Source organism: Ostrea edulis, chromosome 4 (genome assembly GCF_947568905.1).
Source record: "Ostrea edulis chromosome 4, xbOstEdul1.1, whole genome shotgun sequence".
Lineage (NCBI taxonomy): Eukaryota > Metazoa > Mollusca > Bivalvia > Ostreida > Ostreidae > Ostrea > Ostrea edulis.
In genome coordinates this window covers 58654926-58667524 of record NC_079167.1, presented here as the reverse complement: position 1 = coordinate 58667524, position 12599 = coordinate 58654926, and positions in this window count along the sequence as shown.

The window sequence follows — 12599 nt, the reverse complement described above, 5'->3', positions numbered from 1 at the left end:
TATTCCCATGTTCAAAAAATCTTGACCCCATATTGTAGTTACAACTACAACTAGCTCCATAGTGTCATGATCAACATAACCATAATAAAAGCTAGTGCAGTCACAAGGTAAACAAAAATCATGTTATGAAATGTCCTTTTGTAAAAGGAATCTTTATACAACACACGAAGTCCAAGGTCAGAAGTTACAAGGTCAAAAACGGTGGTACCAAAGAAAGGTCTTGTCACATGATATGCATACATGATATATTGAAAAATATATCACTTGCTATTCAAAAGTTACGAGCAAGGTTAAAGTTTTGAAATTAAAGTCAAGGTCAAACATCATGGCATCAAATGAAATTTCTTGGACAAAAGCAATACCTCCACCCCCCCCCCCCCCCCCCCCCCCCCCCCCCCCCCCCCCCCCCCCCCCCCCCCCAGTCTTTAGTCACGGCGGCATGATAAAAACTTTGAATGTTTTAAATAGCTTAGGAACATTTACATTTTGGCAAGATTTAGTGTAGTCCTGCTAATCTTGAAAAGAATTATGTTTTCATTAATCTCCTGTATATATACAGAAGTCGATAGGTGCCAGGGTATAATATCCATTTAACTGGTGGCCGCCACTTAATTTAACTGGCGGTTGCCACTTATGGACTGGCGGCCGCCATATAAATTAACTGGCAACCGCCACTTAATTTTTGTGGTGACTGCTACTTATTTTTTGGCGGCCGCCACTTAATTTATCTGGCGGCCGGAATTGTAATAGAGGGTTTGATTATAGAAAAAGCTATGGGTGAAATATAAAGATTTTCTTAATGTAGTCAAGAAAAGTTTCTAAACTGATGAAAATAACATTTATATGTACATTTCGTACATCTGAGTACTTATTCATATTTGGATAGAGTATTGGCCACAGGTATTTCCCTAAAACACGGGACACCGTGGACCGAGCGTAGGCCACAGACACTTGTTTCTGTAAAACACTTACGACCTCTGTATACTAATAATGACACTTAGTATATACAGAGGTCGTAAGTGTTTTACAGAAACAAGTGCCTGCGGCATAGGCCTACTTAGTCGGCGCCATAGCCACTTTGGACATGGATCATGATCGAACACCCCCCCCCCCCCCCTTATTACTATTAAGTTTTTTTTTACCAACATATTTTTTTTCTTCATATGTTTTGTAGATATGCATTTAGGATGACCCCAAAATGTTACTTTTCGTCTCTGTTACGTATTAGTCCAAATCACGTTCTCATGAGAGCTCTCGGAGAACATGATTTGGACTAATACGTAACAGAGACGAAAAGTAACATTTTTGGGTGATCTTAAATGCATATCTACAAAACATATGAAGAAAAAAATATTTTGGTCAAAAGAAAATTAATAGTAATGATGGGGGGGGGGGGGGGTGCATGATTCATGCCCCAAGTGCCTGTGGTCGGCGCCTTTGACGTTTCCTTAGGTTTCCGCGCCGGCCTTTGTATCACACGAAGTATATCGTTGTATTCTTTAGATATAATGTATAGTACTACTATTAAAATATTGATTATCTCAACTATATTTTTATTTTCCGTGGGAAATTTTAAATTCTTTAAATGAAGTGAGTTCATTTTCCAACTTAATTTCAATTTTCAATGCTCCAGTCTATGTGGCATGTTTTATCACGTGACTCTATCCTCGACATTACGCAAAGTGACGGGTTTTCTTCAACTGATGTAAATTATTTTGTGAGAATAAAGTTATTGTCATTGCCATTCCGCAAACGAAAAAGAACAGCTAGTTTGTAAGGTGCGTGGACAGTTCAAATCAAAAGGGAATCAATCGGTCAACGATGTTAACAGTGACAATTGCTTTGTGCTAGCATCAAATTACATGTGGTAGCTATGGAGCGCCAAATTAACATAAACTCAAATAATTGAAGATATCTTCAATTATTTGAAGATATCATCAATTCATTTGATGCGCGCAACAATTTAATTAAAGATCTCTTCAAATAATGAATGATATCTTCAATTCTGAATTAATGCGTGCTACAATTCAATTGAAGAGAGCAATAATTGATATAATGCGCGCATTAGATCAATTGATGAGAGCAATAATTGAATTGATTCGCGCATTAATTCATTTGATGAGAGCAATAATTGATTTAATGCGCGCATTAATTCAATTATTGCTAGATCTTCAATTGAATTAATGATATCTTTCATTCAGTTGAAGAGAGCAACAATTCTTTTAGAGAGAGCAACTATATAATTAAAGATATCTTCAATTCAACATATCCACAAAAGAAGTAATGATCTCTTTAGTTGAATTGTTGCTCCCTTTAGAAGAATTGATGCGCGCATTAATTCCTTATACAAAAGCATTGTAAATAATTAAAGATATCTTCAATTGAATTAAAGCGATCATCAAATTATTTATACCGAGCTCTAAATTAATCATTGCTACGAAATTGATGCTCTCATCAATTGAATTGAAGAGAGCAATAATTTAATTTAAGCGCGCCACAAATCTATTATTGCTCTCATTAATTCAATTGATGCGAGCATCAATTGAATTGAAGAGAGCAATAATTGAATTAATGCGCGCAATAAATCAATTATTGCTTTCATTAATTCAATTGATGCGTGCATTAATTCAATTGATGAGAGCAATAATTGAATTGAAGCGCGCATTAATTCATTCGATGAGAGCAATAATAGATTTAATGCGCGCATTAATTCATTAAAAGAGAGCAATAATTGAATTGATGATATCTTCAAATAATTGAAGATATCTTCAATTATTTGAGTTTATGTTAATTTGGCGCTCTGTAGCCACCTGTGAAGTTTCTTTCTTTTTCTTAAATCTATTCATAAAAATCCCCAAAGATTCACTTCATTTGATTTCAGCAGGAGGGGAATTCCACTCATTTATAACAGCTGGTACACATCACGTTTTATAGATTTGAAGTTTAAATATTCAGAGTGTTTCTTGTGTTTTGATTTTAAATACCAGAAAACTGTCTTAAATTGTTCACTTTATGCAATGTTTTTTGCCAAAATGTGAAGTGGTTCCTAAATTATTTCCAAATAAAGAGATTCTCTTGATGCTAATAAAGTTCACTCTGTAACTATTCTTGCTATACAATTAGTTGGGGTTTTTTTCTTACAAGTTTTGCAGATTCGTTTTGGTTGTAAAACCCTCCTTAATTGAGTCAACTCTAGACAACTTTTTAATAACTCCAACATTCTATTAGTTTGAGAATTAGTGATGGAGAATTTGAAGACTTCAGAAAATTATTGAATAACGCAGTATATGAAAATAGTTTAAACACATGTTTAAGAACTTGGTTAATCAATTTTAAGATTTCAAAACTGCAAACTATTTGAAGATAAGAATGACACATGATTTAGAAATGAAAGAAAATAAGATTTTTAAAAATGCAGGAAATCAGGAATATACATGACTAAAATACAATATACTTTGAGTCGAATTAGTTTTGAGTTTTCTATGATTAGAGACAAATGTCAATGAAAATTATTAAACAAAATAGAAAAAAAATTGAGAAATATCTTAACATATGAGAACTATTTACAAATCTACAAATGAACATGAGACATATTTTAAAGATTAGAATAGATAAAAATTATTTGAACACATGGGTACTTTTAAGAGTTTGATAAATCTTTATTGAAATTACATGACTGAAATGTTAGATGACTGAAAAGTTGACGTATATTTGAGATAATTTGAAAAGAAAATATACAGGAACAAATACGACTGTCTTCTGAAAACTTGAGCATTTCATTGATGATTTTTCAAAATATAAAATTTTAAAATTGAGAACTGTAATACTTCAGCATTTAGAATATATGATCTGTTTTTTGTTTGTTGTTTTTTGTTTGTTTGCTTGTTTTTTGGTTTGTTTTTTTTGTTATACGAGATTCATAGAAATTGAAAACTATTTCAAACACTTGAGGCAAACTTGAATGATTGATTGATTGTTTCTTGCTTAACGTCTCACTCGAGAATTTTTCACTCATATGGAGACGTCACCAAGACCGGTGAAGGGCTTCAAATTTAGGCCTATGCTCGGCGCTTACGGTCACTGAGCAGTGGGGGTTCTTTAGCGTGCCACACCTACTGTGACACGGGTCATCCGTTTTTAAGGTAATCTCCGATGACCCGTGACATCCACATCTGATGCCGAGCGTTTGGCAATGGAACTATCACTACCAATCTCTACCCAGAGTTATCGTTCCTTACACTCACTTTCAAGTGAGTGTAAAGAACGATAACTCTGGGTAGAGATTGTATCACTACCTGTTTTAACGACTAAGGTCTGTCGCGGCCGGGATTCGAACCCCGGCCTTTTGAACCCCGGCCTTGCGCATTCGGGGCGAACGTTCTAACCTCTCGGCCACCGCAGGCATACTTGAGATATCCTTTGAGAACAATTTGAAGATTAAAACTCCATATGAGAATAATTTAAGCACGCGATGAATGACTGCTTTGAAATATCGTTTGAAACACAGTATGTAGATGTGATATTCTTATGTCCAATCTATACATACCGTTACGCAATAAAATCCTACTTATCAGGTAGTCAGATCATGAAATAAAAAATGTTCATTATCTTAACCTGTAATAGGAAAAACAACATTTGCCTCCTTTAATTTTTGTTCATGACACAGCATGCTAAAATCATTTGGCTATTTCAAAATGGTGTATTGAAAAGGTGAAGTTAACATACAGTGATCAATCTTATAACTCCCTAGAGTTGGGCAGACACGAACCCCTTGATATACCAGATGTGGGATCAGGGTGTCCAAGGGGAGTAGAAACCCGCTGTCGACCGGTAACACCTGCGTGAGCCATATATCTTGATCAGATAAACGGAGTAATCCGCAGTAAAACAAACTCAGTGTGTAAAGAACAGCATAACAATCGGTATGAAATACGTCAGACAGGATTTGACCCATTGATAGGTTGTATCGTCGACTGCCCTATTTCGGTGACTGACCAGAATCGGTGACCTCTTATTTACATGTGTGCGTTGTCGTTTCCGGGTGTAGATTGCGTCATCAATTTCGACGTAATGTTTGCAAACATATATAGAGTACGTCTTCAATTTCCCCCCGAAAACGAACAACTAGAAGAAGCGTATGCAAAAAATCAACACGAGCACCCCAAAAATAAGCCCATTTACTTATTACCTTTTCAAACAAACCTTCAAATTAATATAAAGTATACCAAAAGTCTAGAATTCTACACTATGTTATTTTAATCATTTAATAACTTTTAAAGTGATGACTTATAAACGATGCTGATTGGTTGAAAAATTCGTTTGATTTCTCTGTCAAAATTTCGTTCGGAGTTCATCTGCACTAAGTACGCGGGACTACTTTTCTCTGGAATGCGTCTTCCCCGTTCTAATTTTAGCGCTATTTATAGAACGGGATTTTCCACACAAGCATTATATATAACGAAATGAATTTGTTTGATTTTTGTTTTTCATTGCTATCAAAAATTAGCACAACTAAAGATATGAATAAAATACAAATTAATTTAAAGAAACAACATAGATAGGCGATGACGTAGACAGATTGCACGAGTTCCCGGTATGAATCGTCTGCTTTACGAGATCGATAACATGACGGAGCAAGTGGCGACTTCTGATCTGGTAAATATCAATAAAATTGAACTGCGTTATATGGGGCTCAGTCAACGAGTGCGTTTTGAACGTTTTCCTCGATATTGAAATGGAGCCGAATTGCATTCCGCTGTTCCAACGACACAACCAGTGTTCAACGTCTCCTCCAACACGATGCAGCATAAATCCAGTCACCACTTGTTATCTTCCTTTATATTTAATTCAGCTTTTAACCATTGTACCTTTAATTTGGCGTATAATCCACTTAAATCTGTACAGTAACTGTTCCTGACCTGAACGCACAGCCATGCCGTTTTGTTTTTGTTTTCATTCTTGCCTATATGTATTCCTACGCGCCATTTCAGAAACGTTAATTCAAGCTTTTTGATGGGAGAAACTATTTGTTTTTCTATCTTAAAAACATAATTAAATGATAAGAAACAAAACTTATAATTCTTTGTTTGATGCATGTATCAAACGAAACATTGAACGGAAACTTTTTCATCAATGCGCTACGCGCATTGATGAAGTTTTCCGTCCAATGTTTCGTTTGATACATGCATCAAACAAAGAATTATAAGTTTCATTTCTTAAATCATTGACGTTTAGTTGCACATTCCTCCTGTATATACGTTTTAACAGTTACAAACTTTTGGCAAACTTATATTAACAATGGTCACCGAAATAGGTGACGTCACCGTTTTAGGACCACAAAGTGACATGTTTTTTGTTACGAAAATACATTCAATTAACGTACCAATGAAATTGGAATTTTTGGATGAAAGTAAAGAAATTTAATTACTTTAAAGGTAGGTGTATTGTTTATTTATTTAATCCAAGTGATTAATGAGAAAATCGCGGTTTATCACTAAGGTCACCGAAACTGGTCCGTCGACGATATAATATATACCATTCTCCCTTTTACATTCTCAAAGTTTTGAAATATAATCCTATAAGCTCAAGAGGAAAACAGTGCAGGGATATGAATTTCACGTTCTTTTAATTCTCTCGTGAGAAAACAAATTGCTCATTTACAAGGCATGATCTTGACTAAAGTTTGGAAACTGTATGCACTTTAAAACTGTGTGTACATGTTTAGAACTTCTTTTAGATTGAATAATTTATCTATGAACTCGTTTATCTTGTTTTACCATTACTGAATTATGATTACAAAAGGAATCATCATTTAGGCAATTACAATCTCTTTACTGTTTTTAAAAGGTCACCAACCCAGGCCACTGTCTATCTTGCAGTACAGTACTATCAGTACTTTGATTTAAAAAGCGACCAAGCTAAATACGTTGATGTCGCAAAGAGAAACTTCAGGGACAACACACTTTCGTAGCATTTCATTAGACCCTAATAGCAAATATGTGGACATCAAGTCGTGATTTAACCCTCTATGTCATGCCAACCAAAGATTTTGCAGTAAATAAGATTCACTGTAGAGGTTATTAGAGTAACTTCCCTTTTAAAAGCATCTTATCAATATGTTACCCAATAATATCCTTTTTATATTCATTATTGATATATTATATTATAACAAGAATTTTAAATATACCTACATAATATGTAAAATTTCATACAAATTGAATATAATTTCATAAAATATAATAATTTATCATTTTTATTTTTAGGACCTTTCTAAAACTGAATTCTTATTTAAATGAGTCAAACATGCGTCCATTCAACCCATTGATCACTTTGGGCCCCGATCTAGCACATCTACTGGGGCCCTAATTTCTGTAACTCCCCCATTAGGCAAAAGTGGGGTATTATAATACAAGTGAAAGAGAGAGAATGATTTGTTAGGGAAAGGTATACCTAGGGTTCTAGCGTACGGTGAAACACAATCACACTGCACTTGTAGTTTTATATGATAAAAGATAGATATAAAACTAATAAATTATCAAATAAAATATAATACGTCATCAAACTTATTAGCATGCGAGACATAAACAGAATCATTATATCAATGTCAAATAATTTGCGTTATCAAAATTTCACAAAATTTGTTTAAATTTAAGTATTCATAACAACTTCATGAAATGTTTCTTCACAAAAATAAAAGAAAATCTATCGCATACTTAGCCCTGATCAAAAAATCAATAAAAACAGAGTTATTGCCCTTGGACTCAATATTTGGAACATTGATTATTTATATTTGTACCATAGTTTGGGTGCTTTCTTTTGTTAAAAGTGTGGGTTATCTGTACATAACCCACACTTTTTCTTCAAACCCCGCCCACAAATCCGAAAATACACCATATCACTGTCCACTGTATGAAGTTCCTCCAGATCAAAATTGCATGCACATATCAAACACGAATAACTAACTCAGACTAAGTTCTTTAAATAGATATTTGCACTGAATCTCACTTGAAGCTTGAGACAAGATGATATATATTGTCAATGGTTTCGTCCCAAAGACTAATTTCTATTTCCATATTCTCCTCAAGTCGGGAAACACGTGTGTAGAAATACGGGTATCATTTATAAAGAGTTTTATAAAAGACCCAGTCACATGATAAAAACGTGTTTGAGAGATAAACTTAAATTGTTTTGCGGACAGCTAGAGTAAATAGCCGCGGCTAATCAGACTTGAATGTGTTTCTTTTACGGTTTCGCGCCTTACAATTCTTAATTTTTTTTCTTGCTTATGTTTCCCCGATTTTTTTTTAATCTATTATATATACAATGTAAATGTTTTCAGACAATTTAGTCAAAATATGTATTACATGCAAAGAAGGATATATCAAATAGGATTTAAAAGAGTAACCACCATCATCAATGCTAAATTTTTAAACAGAAAAATGCACAAATATGCAGGGTTCTTAGAATTTTAATTGTATTTAATTTAAATTCTTTGAAGCATGCAAATACCAGTACTAGAAGTCGGAGAATGAGTAAATGTGAAATAAATTTAAAGATATCAAAACCAACAGCTAGTCTAAACATTTATATGCATTTTAAAAACGGCTTTTAAAAAACAATTATTTCATTATAATACATTTTTCGGTGATAGAAATTAAGTCATTTTGATAGAAATATAGGGTGTACAAAGTGTAATGTAAAGACAAAAACAATAAAAATAGCACCATATAGTAAACAGGTGACCGTGCTTCCGAAAGCTATAATAGAATATTATAATGAATAATAGTAAACTATGGTACACTAGTCACTTACCCCATATAATATTGTTGATTATATTCAGATACCCGATGGGCATGATCATAATGACACTCGGGAGCTACGCTCCCTCGTGTCATGATGACCACGCTTATCGGGTATCTGCACATAATTTAACCAACAATATTATATGGGGTAATTTAACTACATAACTTAATTAAACTTTTGAAATGTTTATGTTTAACAAGATATTTCATAATAACTATCGGAAAAGACAAAAGATATTATGTTCCTAGAATGCATAAATCTAAAATACATGTAAATCATTGAATTTCCAAAATATGACATATGGCATATCACAGGGGGTGGAATTATACTTTAAACTGTTGTAGGCACATGCATGCAGGCACTTGTTTCATAAACCTGGCAAGCAATACTATTATAATAGTTTAATCTAATATACCCCCATTTAAACCCATGGGGTGATACAGAAATTAGGGCCCCAGTATATCCTAGCTTGCCAAGTTTATGAAGCAAGTGCCTGTGGTTGTAGATATTAGAATGAACATTACTCAGCTAAGCTTTTTGACGAGGAGAGGTGTGATGTCAATATCCTGTTGTAGATGTTGAACTGTAGCTCTCTGAAAAAATATTGATGGAAATATCTGTTCCATCACAATATTTTTTCAGAGAGCTACAGTTCTGCAGCTAGACTGTTACGTGTATATATGGCACATGTACACCATATTCATAAAGATATCTTAAATGATTTATGAGATATCTTTAATCAGAAATCTAATATTATTAAATTTCATAAAATATCTCATATATAATATTTACAGTTTATATGATATCTCATAAAGTTTATAACATATTATATTGTTAAACAAGATATCTTATAAAGTTATGATATCACATAAAAAATGAAAGATAATCTCATATTAATTTATTTTTATAACATGTTTTAAAACAGATACATTTTATAATAAGATGTCTCAAACTATATAAGATATAAATTTTAAAAGATATATCTCATTGCTAACAATTAAATTTCTGCACCCTGCATGCATGGTAATTGTCCATTCCAATTTAGAAGATGGAAAGAGAAATGACTGAAAAAACAAGATCTCGGTAAATATGGAGTGCCAAATTAACATAAACTCAGCTCAAATAATTGAAGATACTTTTAACAATTGGTAAGATATCTTTAATTATTTGAGGATATCACCAATTCATTTGATGACAGTCGTGTGCAAAAATTCAATTAAAGATCCTGTCAAATGATTAATCAAATCTTTAATTCTGATTATTATTGCACACATTAAATGAATTATTAATTGTTGATAGCATTAATTATTCTGCTGAAATGATGATCGCGCGAGCATTATAATTGAATTGTCGCTCTCTTCAAATGCATTGATATCTGAATTAAATTGAAATCAACAATTGCATTGATGTATGTGTTACAATTCAATTGAAGAGAGAAATTGTGCACATAAATTCAATTACTGAACACAATAATTGCATTATTGCTCTCTTGAATTTAATTAATGATATCAGTAATTCAATTGATACGCACAGTAATTCTTTTACAGAGAGCAACTAAACATCCACGATTGAATTAATGATCTCTTTTATTGAATTGTTGTTCTCTTTAAAAGAATTAATTCTTTTATATACTAATTAAAGATATATCTTCAACTGAATTAAAAAATCATCAATTTGATGAAATCATTTATACCAAGCTTTCAAGCAATGACTTTACCACATTGATGTGTGCATCATGATAGCAATAATCAAATAGATCAATGCACATATCAAATCAATTATTGTTCTCATTAATGCACACATCAAATCAATTATTACTCTCATTAATTGAATTAATGCATGCATCAACTGATCATTGACAATTATTGCTGATGAGAGCAATATATAATCGAGTTGACGCTGTCATAAGACAGTAATACCTGCACACAAGTGTTTGTCTTTAAATATATACTCTCGGTCATACTTGTGTAAATTATATTGCAAAGAAGCCACAATAGCTATTTAATAATTTACTTGAATATACGTGATCAAATTTAGCATAAAATGCTCAAGTGAGACTACAACCTATGGGTAGAATGTATTGCCGCTACATTGCCAGAATGCACATATCAAGCCGTATTGATTATTCTGTTAGGCAAGTGCCCCAATGTCATCCCCAACCCTCTCATACTACGATTGCTCAAATATCTTCAAAACAGGTGTGATCCTCATCCCTATACCATATATATTCTTGCTGCATATGTTATTCTGTTGGGCAAGTGCCCTGGGGTCATCCCAAACCCTATTTCATAATTGTTGAGAAATACATTAAAAACTATTGAGGTCCTGACCCCTAAACCCTATTATATATTCCTGCTGCACATGTGGGAGATGACAGTGAGTCAATCACTTGGCTTGCGAAGATGGGAAAGTACTTGGCTTGCGAAGATGATATCAAGATGCATTGAGTATTCTGATGGGCAAGTGACCTGGAGTCACCCCAACCCCCATAACGTTTTGATTGTTCAAATACCTTTAAAATGGTTGAGATTCTAACCTTTAATGCAAATACAATCTTGTTACGATGAACTAGCTGAGCATGATTTTGTTTGTCGTTTTCCCACCCCATTTGCTCCTCAAGATGAAAAAGAAAATTCTGAAAACTTACCACACCATCAATCATCTCCAAAAAGATGATTTGGCCACTGCATAAAATGTAAGAGGAGTTCTGGGAATCAATTTTTTTTAAATAGAGGAACATTGCTTTTTAATCCCTAATTGGCCCCTGTAGGTGAAAATGAAAATTCTGAAACCTTGTCGCACATCTACAGGACACCACCTATCATATTCCAAATGATTAAATCAAATGGTTACTGCTTAAAAAAAAAAGAGGAAGAAGAAAGTGCGACAGATGGACGGACCAGAGCAACAACAATATACCCATAGTGTGGTTATAACTACAACAAAGTACATGCTGGCTGCTGAAGGGTTCATGTACTATGTTGGATGTGCACAGCAGATGTAGCAAGTCAGATGACAGCATCCTTTGTATATCAACCAAGTGTGAACGGTAAAGCTTTCTTTTTGTCCATTACATGCATAAAAACCTGCCTTAACTGGTAGTGGCCTTGACCTTAGATATACCAACATGCCGAACAATAGGGATCATGTGCCCATTGATGTGCATTGGTTGTACGAAATCTACGAAGTATCTTTTATCACACAAAAACGTATTATACACATAAAACCTGGTTACCTTGACCTCTGATCTGTTGAGAACTTGAGCATGTTGACATTATCAGCTTACCAAATACGAAGTCTGTGAGGTAATGCAGTCTCCAGTTATTCATTTCACAAGATGACATACTGACACATGAGTCACCTTGGCTCATATTTGAAAATTTTTCCTATATATTCACATGTAAAACTTTGATCCCTATTGTGACCCCAACCTACTCCCGTGGGCCATAATTTTTTCAAAATTGAATCTGGACTAGGTCAGGAAGCTTTCATGTGAATGTAAACTTTTCTGGCCCTCAGATTTTTCATTAGATTTTTAATGATTTTCCCTATACATTTGTATGTAAAAATGGATCCCCTATTGTCGCCTCATCTTACCCCCGGGGGCCATGATTTTAACAAACTTGAATCTGCACCATGTCAGGAAGCTTTCATGTAAATTTAAACTTTCCTGGCCCAGTAGTTTTTGAGAAGAATATTTTTAAAGATTTTCCCTATATATTTGTATGCAAAACTTTGATCCCCTGTGGCCCCATCCAACCCCCAAGGGCCATGATTTTAACAAACTAAACTCTGAA